This window comes from Bubalus bubalis, chromosome 12 (genome assembly GCF_019923935.1).
Source record: "Bubalus bubalis isolate 160015118507 breed Murrah chromosome 12, NDDB_SH_1, whole genome shotgun sequence".
NCBI classification, from domain to species: Eukaryota; Metazoa; Chordata; class Mammalia; order Artiodactyla; family Bovidae; genus Bubalus; species Bubalus bubalis.
In genome coordinates, this window is record NC_059168.1 from 19,048,733 (window position 1) to 19,065,682 (window position 16,950).

Genomic DNA, 16,950 nt, shown 5'->3' on the forward strand with positions numbered 1-16,950 from the left:
TCAGGATAGTTAGAACATTTAATTGTTTACTAATTCTATCTTATGTGTTAATTCTGGGTCATTTTCAATATATTAAATTTTCTCTTCATTTTGGGTTGTGCTTTCCTATTACTTTGCATACCTGATCACTGGATCCCAAATATTATGAATATTACTTTGTTAGTGTTAGATAGTCTTGTACATTTAAAAATTAATAGGTACACATATATATACACATACATTTACTTTATACATGTATGAAGTTTATTCTGAGTCACAGTTACTTGAAAATGATTTGATCCTTTCATGTCTTACTTTTGAGCTTTAAGGCAGAAACAAAACAACTTTTAGCCTAGGGCTGTTTTTCCACAGCAATGAAGCAACCTTCAGAGTCCTACTGCCTCAAATTTTATGATATATTTCCACTATGCCAGGTGGAAACATGAGCTATTCCTGACCCTATTCCTATTCAGATAATAATCTCCTAAGAGGATTATTCTGTCTATATCTTTTGGGTGACTCCTCAGCCTCTGATATGTTCCTCACATGCTTATACTTACCAGTACTTGGCTGAAGACTTGAGGAGGACCCAGTTGAGATCTCCAGAGCTCTCTTGTAGTACTTCACCTTGCAAACTCTAGCTGACTTGGACTTGCAGAACTCTTAACTCTGTCTTTGCAACTCAGAGATGTCTAGGCTCTACCTGGACTGCCCAACTGCATCATGGACACCCTGTCTAGACAGTAAGCTGGGGCAACAATCTGTTTTCCTCTCTCTCTGTCTTGTGCTATTGTTCAATACCTGAAGACTACTGTGTTCTCTATTTTTAAAAGTTGTGAAAATCTGGTCTCTGTTACTCTATCTTAGCCAGAAGCATGATTTGGTCTAATTTTAAAGAGCAAAGGAAGTTCACTTTTTGTATCAGAAGGTTATAAAGCTTTAGTTATTTTTCAAATTGGTTGGGTCAAATTATTTATGAGTAAAGATGTTTATTTTCTAAGGCATCTCTTAAGGTGTTTTTATTTTGTATTTATTTATTTTTTTTAGCATCTTCAGGAAAACAACCTCTTCTAAGGGATAAAAGATAATCCTTTGCAGTGGAAAGAATGGAAGAGTCACACATCAAACTTAAACATAATCTTAGGGATAACCTCAAGGCTATATCAAAGATGACAGATTTCTTCAGGATTTGTGTGAAAGGAAGCCTACTTACCAGGCTTTGATGCTTGATCACTCTTCATGGAGTGAGTGAATGCAAAGCAGGGAAGATTAGAATGATTGGGACATCCTAGATCAGTTCAGTCGCTCAGTTGTGTCCAACTCTTTGTGACCCCTTGGACTACAGCACGCCAGGCTTCACTGTCCATCACCAACTCCCAGATGTTGCTCAAGCTCATGTCAATCGAGTTGGTGATGCCATCCAACCATCTTATCCTCTGTTTTCCCCTTCTCCTCCTGCCTTCAATCTTTCCCAGCATCAGGGTCTTTTCCAATGAGTCAGGTCTTCACATCAGATGACCAAAATATTGGAGTTTCACCTTCAGCATCAGTCCTTCCAATGAATATTCAGGATTGATTTCCGTTAGGATTGAGTGGGTTGAGCTCCTTGCTGTCCAAGGGACTCTCAAGAGTCTTCTCCAGCACCACAATTCAAAAGCATCAATTCTTTAGTGCTCAGCTTTCTTTATGGTCCAACTCTCACATCCAAACATGACTCCTGGAAAAACTACAATTTTGACCAGACGGACCTTTGTCAGCAAAGTAAAGCCTCTGCTTTTTAATATGCTTTCTAGGTTGGTCATAACTTTTCTCCCAAGGAGTGTCTTTTAATTTCATGGCAGCAGTCACCATCTGCAGTGATTTTTGGAGGCCCCCCCACCAAAAGAGTCTGTTTCCATTGTTTCCCCATCTATTTGCTATGAAGTGATGGGACCAGATTTTTTAGTTTTCTGAAGGTTGAGTTTTAAGCCAGCTTTTTCACTATCCTCTTTCACTTTCGTCAAAGGGCTCTTTAGTCCCTCTTCACTTTCTATCATGAGGATGGTGTCATCTGTATATCTTCAGTTCAGTTCAGTCTCTCAGTCATGTCCGACTCTTTGTGACCCCATGAATCACAGCACAGCAGGCCTCCCTGTCCATCACCAACTCCCGGAGTTCACTCAGACTCACGTCCATCGAGTCAGTGATGCCATCTCATCCTCTGTCGTCCCCTTCTCTTCCTGCCCCCAATCCCTCCCAGCATCAGAGTCTTTTCCAATGAGTCAACTCTTCGCATGAGGTGGCCAAAGTACTGGAGTTTCAGCTTCAGCATCATTCCCTCCAAAGAAATCCCAGGGCTGATCTCCTTGCAGTCCAAGGGACTCTCAAGAGTCTTCTCCAAAACCACAGTTCAGGTTATTGATATTTCTCCCAGCAATCTTGATTCCAGCTTGTGCTTCATCCAAGTCCGGCATTTCACATGATGTTCTCTGCATAAAAATTAAATAAGCAGGGTGACAATATACAGCCTTGACGTACTCCTTTCCCTATTTTGAACCAGTCTCTTGTTCCATGTCCAGTTCTAACTCTTGCTTCCTGACTTGCATACAGATTTCTCAGAAGGCAGGTAAGGTAGTCTGGTATTCCCATCTCTTGAAGAATTTTCCAGTTTGTTGTGATCTACAAAAGGCTTTAATGTGGTCAATGAAGTAGATGTTTTTCTGGAATTCTCTTGCTTTTTTGATGATCCAACAGATGTTGGCAATTTGATCTCTGTTTTTTTTTTTTTTTTTTTTAATCCAGCTTGAACATCTGGAAGTTCATAGTTCACATACTGTTGAAGCCTGGCTTGGAGAATTTTGAGCATTACTTTGCTAGCATGTGAGATGAATGTAATTGTGTGTTAAGTTTGAACATTCTTTGGCATTGCCCTTCCTTGGGACTGGAATGAAAACTGACCTTTTCCAGTCCTGTGGCCACTGTTGAGTTTTCTAAACTTGCTGGAATATTGAGTGTAGCACTTTCACAGCATCATCTTTTAGGATTTGAAATAGCTCAACTGGAATTCCATCACCTCCACTAGCTTTGTTCGTAGTGATGCTTCCTAAGGCCCACTTGACTTCACATTCCAGGATGTCTGGCTCTAGGGGGGTGATCACAGCATCATGGTTATCTGGGTCATTAAGATCTTTTTGTATAGTTCTTGTGTGTATTCTTGCCACCTCTTAATATCTTCTGCTTCTGTTAGGTCCACAGCATTTCTGTCCTTTATTGTACCTATCTTTACATGAAATGTTCCCCTGGTATCTCTAATTTTCTTGAAGAGATCTCTAGTCCTTCCCATCCTATTGTTTTCCTCGATTTTTTTGCAGTGATTACTGAGGAAGGCTTTCTTATCTCTCCTTGCTATTTTTTGGAACTCTGCTTTCAAATGGCGGTATATCTTTCCTTTTCTCCTTTGCCTTTCGCTTCTTTTCTTTTCTCAGCTATTTGTAAGGCCTCATTGGACAACCATTTTGCCTTTTCACATTTATTTTTCTTGCAGGTGGTCCTGATCACTGCCTCCTATACAATGTCACAAACCTCTGTCTATAGTTCTTCAGGCACTCTATGAGATCTAACCCCTTGAATCTGTTTGTCACTTCCACTGTATAATTGTAAGGAATTTGATTTAGGTCATATCTGGATAGTCTAGTGGTTTTCCCAACTTTCTTCAATTAAGTCTGAATTTGGCAATAAGGAGTTCATGATCTGAGCCACAGTCAGCTCCCAGTCTTGTTTTTGCTGACTGTATAGAGCTTCTCCATCTTTGGCTGCAAAGAATATAATCAATCTGATTTCAATATTGACCATCTGGTAATGTCCATGTGTAGAGTCTTCTCTTGTGTTGTTGAAATAGGGTGTTTTGCTACAACCAGTGTGTTTTCCAGGGAAAACTCTGTTAGCCTTTTCCCTGCTTTATTTTGTACTCCAAGGCCAAATTTGCCTTGGTAAAAGATACTCCAGGTTCTTGACTTCCTATTTTCACATCCCAGTCCCCTATGATGAAAAGGACATCTTTTTTTGTGTGTTAGTTCTAGAAGTCTTATAGGTCTTCATAGACCCATTCAACTTCAGCTTCTTCAGCATTATTGGCTGGGGCATGGACTTGGATTACTGCAATATTGAATGGTTTGCCTTGGAAATGAACAGAGATCATTCTGTCATAGGATGTCATTCTGTGACATCCCCTGGAGGAAACAAATGTCCAATCTGGGAAGTGATTTGAGGCACCGTTTTCGAGTCAGGAAATGAGGACTCAGTGTCTACAAATTACATACATCACCTTTCATATCAGAGTAAGAGAGGAAAGATAAAGGAAAATGCAAAATAGAAATGAGTGATCAAGATTTCCTTCTAAGGTTATCTAAAGATAATCTTCCAGACAAAGGTTTGTTGTTTAATCCAACAGCTATTTGAGATTGACTTCTCAGTTGCCATCTCCTACCAGCAAAGCTGAAAATCAACATGCATTAAATATAGGGAGACAATGTTCTGGCCAGTGGACACATGGGGGAAGTCTGCTAATGGGATTGCCTCTAGGAAGATTTCCTTTACTACCATAAGCAAAGCCCCAATTAGTACTGCCTTTCCCCCTTTTAGCTAACTTCTTCTTGTCTTGAACTTGGATAACATGACTGGCATTGTGAGAGCCTGAAGCCAAACAATACTTTAAGAATTTTAAGGATGTGAGAACTGAACCATAAAGAAGGCTGAGTGCTGAAGAACTGATGCTTTCAAATTGTGGTGCTGGAGAAGACTCTTGAGAGTCCCTTGGACTGCAAAATCAAACCAGTCAATCCTAAAAAAAAAACAAAAACAGTCAATCCTAAAGGAAATCAACCCTGAATATTCATTGGAAGGACTGATGCTGAAGCTGAAGCTCCAGTACTTTGGCCAGCTGATGCGAAGAACTGACGCACTGGAAAAGACCCTGATGCTGTGAAAGCTTGAGGCAGGAGGAGAAGGGGGTGACAGAGGATGAGATGTTTGGATGGCATCATAAACTCAACGGACCTGAGTTTCAACAAACTCTGGCAATAGTGAAGAATAGGAAAGCCTGGTGTGCTGCAGTCTGTGGGGTCGCAGAGTCAGACACAGCTGAGCAACTGAACAACAACAACTCTAATGACAGTAAAGACATAAAAAGAGCCTGGGTCTTCCTCGACATTGTGAACAGGTATAACCAATACCAAGAACCTCCTTACTCTGCACTTAATGAGGAGGAATAGCCTCTAATTTTTAGTCGATTATTTATTTGGTTTTCTTAAACATGAAGGCTGTCATCTACAAACTGACAGTTGCCAAGAGCATCTGCCAGTGACTGAACAGCAACAAGAAGAAGGGCATTTGCCTCTGTGGAGGTTGGGCTTCCCAGGTGGCTCAGTGGCAAAGAATCCACCTGCAATGCAGGAGACACAGGTTCAATCCCTGAGTCAGGAAGATCCTTTGGCGGAGGAATGGCAATCCACTCCAAAGACTGAAACCTATGCTGCTGCAGCTGTTGACCTTCAACACCCTCTGAAGGAGTTCAGGTTGGAATAAGGCGTTCTGTGCTTCAGGGAATCTGGTGGACCTGGTCTTTAGTTATTTTCAGGAACTGATTTCAAGATCCCAATCCTTCCATCTCTTCTAGAAAAATCACTAAATCCCTTCTTGTTGACATCAGCTCATGACTAGCAAAAAACCTTTTGTAAAGTAAACACTTGATTGCATGGAACTCCCCTTTCATCAAAGTCTTATATATTGATCTTCCCTGACTGCCTCTTTGGAGCAGTCTCTCAGAGCTATCTGAGGTTCTGTCTCCTAGGCTGCAGTCCTCATTTTGCCCCAGATAAAACTCAACTTGCAACTCTCAAGCTGTGCATCTGTTTTAGTTGACAAGGCTAATTCCAGTCTTTGCCAAAACTGAAAGTAAACAAATGCACTTTGTCTGTATATTGAAAACAAATGGTTCACTAATAATGATCAAACACTCTTGGAATGAGACAGACAAGGTGGCTAGTATCCATGACTCATTCCAGATTATTCGTTGCCATTTGTTTTAAATATCTGTACCTAAGAAGAGTTTTTAAATTCTTGGTAAGGTGTCTTCAGAACTTGTCCACTGACTACAGTATCAGAAACCAAAGTATCAATACTTTGCAAACTCTTCCATACAGCATGGAAATGAGAGGTTTGGGTAAGGCAATGAGAATCAAGGAAAGTGGGGGAAAAAGAACTGGTGTTCTTACTTTTCAAAAGTAAGGGAAATGGAGAAACAGAGTAACATGCCCCCTCAGTTACTGATTCAGGAGTCTTCAGACGAGTGCCTGAGAAAATTCTTGACCCACCTTAATTTCCTCTTCCTCGTCCTTCAACTTGCCATGGGGAATTCAGTATGAAAATGAGTACTTCTTTTGTTTGACCTGTTCACCATTTATAATCATTGAGCCCAACAGCAAGCAGGCTATCATCTTTGTTGTAACTTCTGCTTGACCTGAAACTCAGCCTTTCATATATTAATATATATTTATATTAATATAAATATATATTTCATATATTAATATATTATTTTTGGGCTCCAAAATCACTGCAGATGCTGACTGCAGCCATGAAATTAAAAGACGCTTACTCCTTGGAAGGAAAGTTATGACCAACCTAGATAGCATATTCAAAAGCAGAGACATTACTTTGCCAACAAAGGTCCGTCTAGTCAAGGCTATGGTTTTTCCAGTGGTCATGTATGGATGTGAGAGCTGGACTGTGAAGAAGGCTGAGTGCCGAAGAATTGACGCTTTTGAACTGTGGTGTTGGAGAAGACTCTTGAGAGTCCCTTGGACTGCAAGGAGATCCAACCAGTCCATTCTGAAGGAGATCAGCCCTGGGATTTCTTTGGAAGGAATGATGGATGCTAAAGCTGAAACTCCAGTACTTTGGCCACCTCATGTGAAGAGTTGACTCACTGGAAAAGACTCTGATGCTGGGAGGGATTGGGGGCAGGAGGAGAAGGGGACAACAGAGGATGAGATGGCTGGATGGCATCACTGACCCAATGGACATGAGTCTCAGTGAGCTCCGGGAGTTGGTGATGGACAGGGAGGCCTGCTGTGCTGCGATTCATGGGGTCGCAAAGAGTTGGACATGACTGAGTGACTGAACTGAACTGAATATAATATTAATATATAGTATATTAATATTATATAATATTAATATTATATAATATAATTTAATAATATATTAAATTAATATTATATATATGTAGGGCAGCTTAACAATTTGTGATTCACATGGCCACTGACATTGCTCAGTTATGCCCAAGCATAACTAATCATCCTAATCCCCAAAGAGCTGGGAAAAAGCTAAGAGATGAACTGAGTCCTCTATATGTCTCCAAGGCATGAAGAGCTATGGGGAGACTTAGGCACAGACAGACTTCCTTCCACAGCTTTCAGAGAACACTGACAGCCCATTTGCTTCCAAACAACCAGTCCCCAGACCAGAGATTGCCATGTATCCCACCAGTTCTGGAACACACAATTTTTAGCAGCTGGGCCCTATGAACAAACAGTAACATACAAGAAGCCAGATTATCAAAGATGGTGAGAAAACCAACAGAACAATCAGAGAAAGTTTTCCATGAAATAGGACTGTGGACAACTTGAAAAAATAATGAGGTCTATGTAAGTAGATTCAATGACAGCAAACACACACAGGATAGTTCTTAAAACTTAAGAAACAAAGGAAAGGAAAAGGGCATGTGTGAGATGTGAATTAGAGGCCTGAAAGTGGAAAAATATCTCAAGTCATAGGTCAAAAATAATTCCTTAACCAGAACTTTAAAAAATTACTTCCAGACAAAAAGAGCAAGTGACATATGAAGCAAAAAGATCCTGGCTAGCATCAAACGTCTCAACTGCAACACTAAGAATATGATGTTTTTTAGGCCACTGGACAAACAGAGCTACAATCCCAAGTACTACGCCTAATCAAGACATCACTTACCTATTAGGATGAAAAAAGATCTGTGGCTTATCAGACGTTCAGCGATTAAATTACCCCACCTGAGGCAAATACTAAAAACTAAACAAGATACTAATTAGGACAGAGACTTCAATCTAAAGAGAAATAAAGAAAGCTGAAGGAAATAGGTGTGAACAATAAACCTTAATATGTGTGTATACAGCCAAGGGCTAGGGAGGCAGAAGACATGAGACAGTCCTACACAATAAAAAAAGGCCTTGGGACCCAAAGATTTCTGTCAAGTTCTGCCTGATTTTTAACAGGCAATTTTAGTGACCTCTTATTTAAACGATTCTACATTACAGAAAAAGGTGAAAACTCCCCAATTCATTTTATGAAATAGTATTATTCTAAAGTATACATACAAAACACACACACATACGGAAAAATGTACATGTAAGTGTGTTAGATGAATTTTCATTAACGAAACAATCCACCATAAACAGGCATCCAGAAACAGAAACAAAATATCTCTGGCACACTAAAAATCACCCTCAGACTTCCTTTCAGACAGTGTCTCCTCTCCTACCTCCCTCCCACTGAGGATAACCACTTTCCTGACTTCTAACAGCATAGATTAGTTTTGCCTGTTTTTGAACTTTATATGAAGGAAAGCATATAACATTCTTTTATATCTGGCTTTTTAGGCTGATCATGATGCTTCTGGGATTCATCCATATGTTGCACATAGTTACAAACTGTTCTCACTGTCTCATATACCATTGAATGAATACACAAAAATGCATTTACCCATTCTATAGGTGGATGATCTTTTAGGTAGTTTCAGGTTTGAGGCTATTACTAATACTGTTGCTATAAACATTCTAAAACATACCTTTGCATGTATGCATTTTATTGGGTGTATGCCTAGAAACAGAATTACTAGATTCCATGGTAGGAATATTTCCACTTGAGTAGATTCTGCCAAATGGTTTTCTAATAAATTGGAAACTGTATTTGAATAAATTTGAATTCTTACCAGCAGTGGGTAAACCTTCTGATTACTCCCGTATTTTGTCAATCTGCATAATTTTTTACATCTAATAAAATAATCCACTAAAGAAATCTATAGACAATCACACTTATGAATACTCATGTTAAAGTTCTAAAATAAAAGATTAGCAACTAGAATACTGATTTATAAGAAAAGAATACCACATTATGACCAAGCAGGCTTTATTACAAGGAGACAAGAGTGGTTTAATGTCAGCCACTCCACGCATAATCCATCTAGTCAACAGACTGAAAGAAAGTAACACATGATCATATCAAAAAATGCTAAGAAGGCATTGGATAAACTTAGCAGTCATACCTAAGAAAATCTCTTGATAAAACAGGAAAGAATATATTTAAATAAGATAAAGATTATTTTTTTATAAGTAGCAACACAAATATTCTAAATAATTAAATACTCAAACTATTTCAACTAAAAACAATGACAGAGATGTCTGCCTATCACCAGTATGATGGAATTTCTAGACAATAAAGATTCTAGAAAATAATCTGTCGAACATCACAAAAAACAAGTTGTATTATTTTTGTGAGTGTCATCATTATATTTCTAAAAATCCAAGAAACTCTAGTGAAAATTGCTGAAATTAATGAGAAAATTTCCTAAGTATATATAATAAATTTATTATATACCAGATAAGTACATAGGGGGGAAAAAAAAAAGCTTCTTCTTTATTTATAATGATCCTTTAGAAAGGAAATGGAGAAAAAAATCCATTTACATGACCATTCACAGTAATGACCAAAAGGCTAAGAAACAAGAATATTTAATAAAAATGACATAAGATTTAAATGAAGAGAACTTCAAATCTAGTATATAGACAAGATCTGAGCAAACAGAAAATGATTAGTTCTTAGAAGACAATATCACATGTCAAATTTCCCAAAATTAATCTGAAAATTTAATGTTATTTCAACTCTTAATCATTTAAAATGATCACAAACTTCAAATGGCCAAGAAAAGTAGACAAAGAATAGCAGGCAGAGCATGGAGTGGGAGAATGCTCTGCCTGATCATTTTATAAAACCATTGTTCACAAACAGAATAGAAGCCACTGTAATTGAATCCATATGATATTGCTATATGCAAAGAGAACTAGAAGTGAAACAGAATAGCATATTGAGAAATAAATCTCATCATATGTGAAAATTTAATATACGACAAAATTGGTGTTCCAATTCATTGGGAAAAGATAGTTTAATAACAGGTGCTGGGACAACTGGCAACTCACTTGGAAGAAAGTTGTACTTATAGCTTGCATTCTATACAAAAATAAATTCCAAGTGGAGCAAAGACAAACACAAAAAACATTAACAACTAAAACCAAAAATAAAATGCAGAAGTCATTCCAGGAGACTACACAACCCACCCAGGGGTGAAGACCTTAAACAATACAGAATACTTCAAAATGTTTATAAATATATTCACAAGTGCTTGTATTTTGAAAACTAAAATAATATTTTGGATATATACTAATATAAAATTTTGAATGGGAAAAATATTATAAATATGGTCAACAGAAAAATCATAGATCTGGAGAAAATTTGCAAGTAGGAGAGTTTATATATAATAACAAAGAGCACTTACAATTTTTCTAAAAAGACAATGAAAATATGGGCAAAATGCTTAAAATGAATAAAAATGAGTTAAAATTTTAAATGTGAATTTAAAAATACAAATACACAATTCACCTTAAGAGTGAAATCCAAATGGCTAAATTTTCTATGGAAAAAGTACTTTTTAATGTGGTTAACAGACAGATAATTAAGAGTTAGGAAAAAATGTTTGCAACCAAGAATAGGAAGGTTTAATATATGAAAAGCTCCTACAAACTAATTAAATAAAAATACAAACACAATAGAACCATAAGCAAAAATATGAAAATTAAAATGAATATAGTCATAAATAAAATATACATATACATCCTTATGGTAGGCAGAATTCTTAGCTGGTCCCCATGATCTCTGCCCCTGGTGTTACGCCTATGATAATGCTACATTTACAGGGCAAAGAGACTTTGCAGATGTTAACTATGGATACTAACAAGTTGACCTTAACATACAGAAAGGTCATTTTAACATAGATTTTAAATATATACTTTATATATTTTTTTTAATATACATTTTCTGGGTGAACCTAACTTAGTCACATGAGTCCTTTAAAAGAGTCGTCTTCTATGACTGGTAGCAGAAAACAGAGTCAAAGCAGGAGGATTTGATGAATCCTTGCTAGCTTTGCAGATGGAGGGGACTATGTGCAAGGGCTGGAGGGAAGCTTCTAGGAGCTGATAACAACACTTGACCTCCATCCTACACCATACTACAACTCCAAAGAATGGAATTCCGCCAACATCAATGAGCTTGGAAATGTATTCTCCCCCAGAGTCATTAGTTAAAAGCCCAGCCTGGCACAAACATTTATTTCAGCCTTATTGAGAACTAAATAGAGAGCCCAATCAAAGCCTGCTTTGAAAGAAGTTCAAACCCACAGAAATATGAGATGATCAGTGGGTGCTGTTTTAAGCTGCTAGATTTGTGGTAATTTGTTATGCAGCAATAGAAAACTAATATAATAGGTCATTTAATTATGAGTGAAATCCAAATGACCAAAGAACATATAGAAAATTGTCCAGATTTACAGTAGTATTGAAAATGCAAATAAAACAACACTGAGAAATCACTATACCCACCACCAGGCTTTTATTTTTCCTTTCCTTTTTAAAAAATTGCTAATGGGTATAAAGGGTAAGAGTATTTTCATACATTTACTTATGGAAATATAAATTGTCCAGGCATTTTGGGAAACAACCTGTCCATATCTATTTAAAAATTTTGTATCTACATATTCCCTTGGCCCAGCAATCCTACTTCAGGGAATCTATTCCATAGAAGTGAAATATGGTCATGAATATGCACACAGGCACAATGGCTGTAACAGCTACAATCTGCTCACAAAGTAAACGCCCATCAATGTGGAAAAGGTTTAATAATGTCTTCATCATCAAACAGTATTACCCAGCATTAAAAAGAATAAGAGCTGTAAGACAGACCTGGAGGGATTTTCATCATCCATTATTGTACGAGAAAAGATGCTGAGGATATGCACGATCCCATTTAAAGCAAACTGACGCACTAAAAAAAATCTCATTTATATAAAACTGTGTATGTATATTAAGGAATTTAAGAGATGTATATATGTCCAGACTTGTAAGGGGCTCACAATACACATCACATTTTGGAAAGCTGCAGAAAAAGACAAAACCCTGTAATATTTGGGTACACATATCTGTGTGAATAAAGAATAAAGACAGATGTATCAGGCTCCTACAAGGGAGGGGGGAGTGAAATGATATGGTGGAATATGATTAGTTTTGTCATTATGCATCTTTATTAGTTCATCTATTGCTCATTTGTGATGTTCTTTTAATGGTAATATTTTATAGTACTATTGCCTAGAGAAGCTCATGGACAGAGGAACCTGGCGGGCTACAGTTCACAGGGTCACACAATAGACACGACTGAAGCGACTTAGTACACGCATAGTACTATTAATCTGTATCCCTCTTTTAATCTGAAAAACATCAAATCATTACCCTTCCTCTGTTTTTCCTCAGCAGTTATCACTAATATTCTATGTCTTTTACTTATACTGTTTCCCCCAACTGTAATGTCAGCTCCATCAGGTAACGGGTTTTGCCTGTTCACTGCTGAGTGTCAGCACCTAGAACTGTCTGGCACAAAGCAGGCACTCGATTGTTGAGGAAAGTAATATTTTATGTGTAACTTCTTTAGGGCTCCTCTTGATGTTCCTTTTAACCTTATTTCTCCTAAGAGACCTGGTATTTCAGAAGCTATCAGGACTGTGACAGAATTACATAGTAGCCTACTGGGCTCTTCTGCCCATGGAATTTTCCAGGCAAGAGTACTGGAGTGGGTTGCCATTTCCTTCTCCAGGGGATCTTCCCGACCCAGGGATTGAACCCAGGTCTCTCACATTACAGTCAGATGATTAACCCTCTGAGCCACCAGAGAAGCCCGAATTAACATGGTAAGAAGACTGAAATCAAACAGTGAATAATAGTTATTTCTTGGATGCTTATTACTGTCTGACATTTTATCAGGTGTTATCTAAGTAGGCAGATCTATGATACCCATTTCATAGATGACAAACCAACTCAGATTAGCTTATCTGAAGTTTCACGACAACAAATGTCCTGTATCCAGGCCAAAATTTGTTCTTTCCTCTGTGCTATACTGATCGTAAAGGAATCATATTTTAATAATTAAAAAGGACATAATAGTTCTCACCTAATACACAGGTTTAATATCATTTTGAGGCTTATTTAGTTGAATAAATTCACAGTCACATAATGTACTACTCTTCAATAATTCTATTAATGATTTGAAAGTCATTTGATTGTTAAATACAAATATCCTACCCTATGTCTAATTAGTTGACTCGTCTATTCCTACAGCAATTAAGCTGTTCAGCTCAACACCTCAAGCCTCCTGGGCCCTGATGGAGTGGCAGCTACAAATCAAGACAACACAACTGTTCCTAGTAGTTGGAATAAACATTTAGATAATTGTATCAAATCTTCAAGACAAAAACAGCCCTAAGAGCATCCTGAGGGATTTTGTTCTACACTCCCCAGAGGAATGCCTTTCCTGACAACGTTCTACTAGAGGAAGCTTCCTACCTCTTTGGAGAGGAAAAAAAAGACAGGCAGAGCAGGACTATCTGAGGGTCACAGGGGAAGAGTAGTACATACAGTCTGGGCCCAAGCTGGTCAAGGCAGGGTCAGCTTCCAGGTTGGCGAGTCCCCTATCAAGGCATCAGAGGCCAGTGGGTTAGTGTTCACAAGGTTAAGGGGACAGAAGGGACACAACAGGGCTTATAGAGGCCACCTACTTCCCTACATGGTTTGCTCAGGTTCAAAGAAGGCAAAATTGGAAACGGACAGTAGAAGAGGGAGCTGTCTTGGGCATTCTGTTGTCACCTTCCAGGTGAGGTCCAGATTTTTCCCAAGGAAGGTGCAGACCTAATCTCAACATCAGCTCCACATACCTAAATACACCTGAGATCACCTAGGGACTGGCAGGGACACTTCCCCCCACCTCACCTTTGTCTTTGACGTTCTGGATAGATTTAGAGTTTTAAGAAGTGTTCTCCAGTCACTCAACCAATAAATATTTATTGGGTACTTTCTATATGGTAAGGCACCAGGAGAGGTGTTAAAGGGAATATAAGAAAAAAAAAAACATGGTCCCTGCTTCAAGGAGCTTACAGAGACAACAGCAAACAAAGAGTCATCACCTCTTATTTTTAGGTGACAAATGAGCAATAACTAATAGGTAAAATCCGAGTTGAGAATGAGTTTAGAATCAAGGCATTCAGAATAAAACTCATCACTGCCTGTTCTCCATGCCTCAAAAAAAATCCACAAGATTTTGAAAGATAATATATGTAAATCAGACTTACTGTATCTTCCTTGCCAATCTTTGTACCCTGAAAACAATTTCTAAAATTCACACAAAAATAAAACATGATTATCTGTAGAGGCAAGCTATATGCAACTTGCATACATTGAGGACATAAAACTGCCTGGATCTATAATCTTAAAGTTCAAAAGTAAAATTATTTCTGCCTCCAGAAAGCAATGGTGTTTTGAAAGAGAAAAAAGGTCTGCTTGAAAGCTTTTTTAAATTGCAATCAATACATATATATTTCAAGGTATCTCACAACAATGAGAACTAAGTAACTTATTGTCCTGCTTGTTTAAAAGGCTATCAAAGGAATAAAAGGAAGTCTGAATGTTCTAGAGCTGAGAAAAAGCCTCATTTCTTCTGACTCTGAGACACACAACGAAACTGAACAGGCACTATTTCATTGAAAAACAAAGTGTCCACTTAAACGAACTGATTTTGGCTAAACATGCGTGTTTTCAAAATCTGTGAATGGCAGGATCTAATCTTGACCTCGTTCACTCTGAAGGGACACAATTAACATTATTTATGTAGTACACATGCTCTATCTTAATGCTCCATGCATTTTAACACGCATCAAATGCACAAGGCTCCATGGTTTACCTGCAAGCTATGTATAAAAATACTGCTTTTCCAGTCAGCAAAATGCTGATATATTTATAACATATGGAAGAATTCCTACATGGCACTTGGGTATTGGTGGGGAGTGAGGGTCAGGAGTGTTATCCATAAATGACTGTCAGAAAGACATATGAGACCACTCTGTTCTTTTTCTAAAATATACACTGAGTGAAATAACTCCATCAATAGGATATTCTGAAACATGTGGGCTCAAAGTCTGTAGAAAAAGACAAAAATATTTTTTTAAATGATTCCAAAAGCACAGTCAGAATCATTCAAAATAGAATTCATCCTATTAAAATGATTCTATCTTTTCATGAGATTACTACTTGGTCCAATTCGGACATTTCTTACGTGTCTGGTCTTCCTTCTGACTTATGCAGATGACACAGTGTATCTGGGCCTCTCTTAATATAGCTTCCTACAATATAATAAAAAGTTATGTCACCTGACAGTTTGTTTAACCAGGGAACTCCAGGATATTTTGATGTATTTCCTAAAAATTGTTAATTTATATAACAGGAATCAATGATAAACAAACCAGAACTGGAACCATTCACTTTGAGAGACCAAAAGGACCTTAGAGGTCATCTTTCCAGGCCATTTAAAGAGAAAGGAAAACAATGAGTGATGCATTCAGATCAGAGGTTCATCTTCCCCTATGCTCTCACCCAAATTATCCAACACCTAGAACAAACTTTCTGATGAATTTCTTTTGCTCTAATGTAAGTTAACCTTATTTATTTATGAAAAACTATTGCCTTGATTCCTGAATATTCACTGGAAGGACAGATGCTGAAGCTGAAGCTCCAATACTCTGGCCACCTGATATGAAGAACTGACTCACTGGAAAAGACCCAATGAGCTTCCAAATCTTGGAAAGACAGGGCAAAAGGAGAAAAGGGTGACAGAGAATGAGATGGTTGGATGGCATCACCGACTCAACAGACATGAGCTTGAGCAAATTCCAGGAGATGGTGAAGGACAGGGAAATCCGACATGCTGTAGTCCATGCAGTCGCAGAGTTGGACATGACTTAGCAACTGAACAACTGCCTTGATTCCCTTCTATAAGGAAAGAGTAGGTGGATGTCAGTATACATTAACGTTTCAACACTTTATATAAACCACAAGCTGCTTATTTTCTTAATACATGCTTATGCCTAACACTGAATTTTGCTTTCCATGAATGCATTTTTTAAAAATCAAAGTTCTTCAGTTTGCGAATTCTCATTTGTGAATGATGATGTGCTTCCCTACCATTACCCTTATTTTGATGGTGCTATTATATGAGGTAATTAAAAAATATCTTTGGTTTGAGATTATAGATTGGGAACCTGATACACACCCTGGATCTTATGAGGGCATGAAAAACTTTGGCACATGAATTAACAATACTAACTCTAGCACTCTAAGTGCTATTTAACAGATGTTTTTGCTGAGAGAGAGAGAGAGAGAGAGAGAGAGAGAGAGAGAGAGAGTGTGTGTGTGTGTGTGTGTGTGTGTGTGTGTGTGTGTGTGTATGTGAGCTGCTCAGCCATGTCTGATTCTTTGCAACCCCATGGACTATAGCCCACCAGATTCCTCTGTCCATGGAATTCTGCAGGCAAGAATACTGGAGTCGGTTGCCATTCCCTTCTCCAGGGCATCTTCCCTCCCTGGGGATCAAACCTAGATTGCCAGCATTGCAGGCAGATTCTTCACCGCCTGAGCCACCAGGCTAGCCCACTGGATTAATTACCTCTTTAAAGAGGCACAAGGAAAAGTCAACATTGAGGAAGCATCTAGACCAGTCATCCTGTAAGGTGACTGGCTAAAAAACCAGGGACAAGAG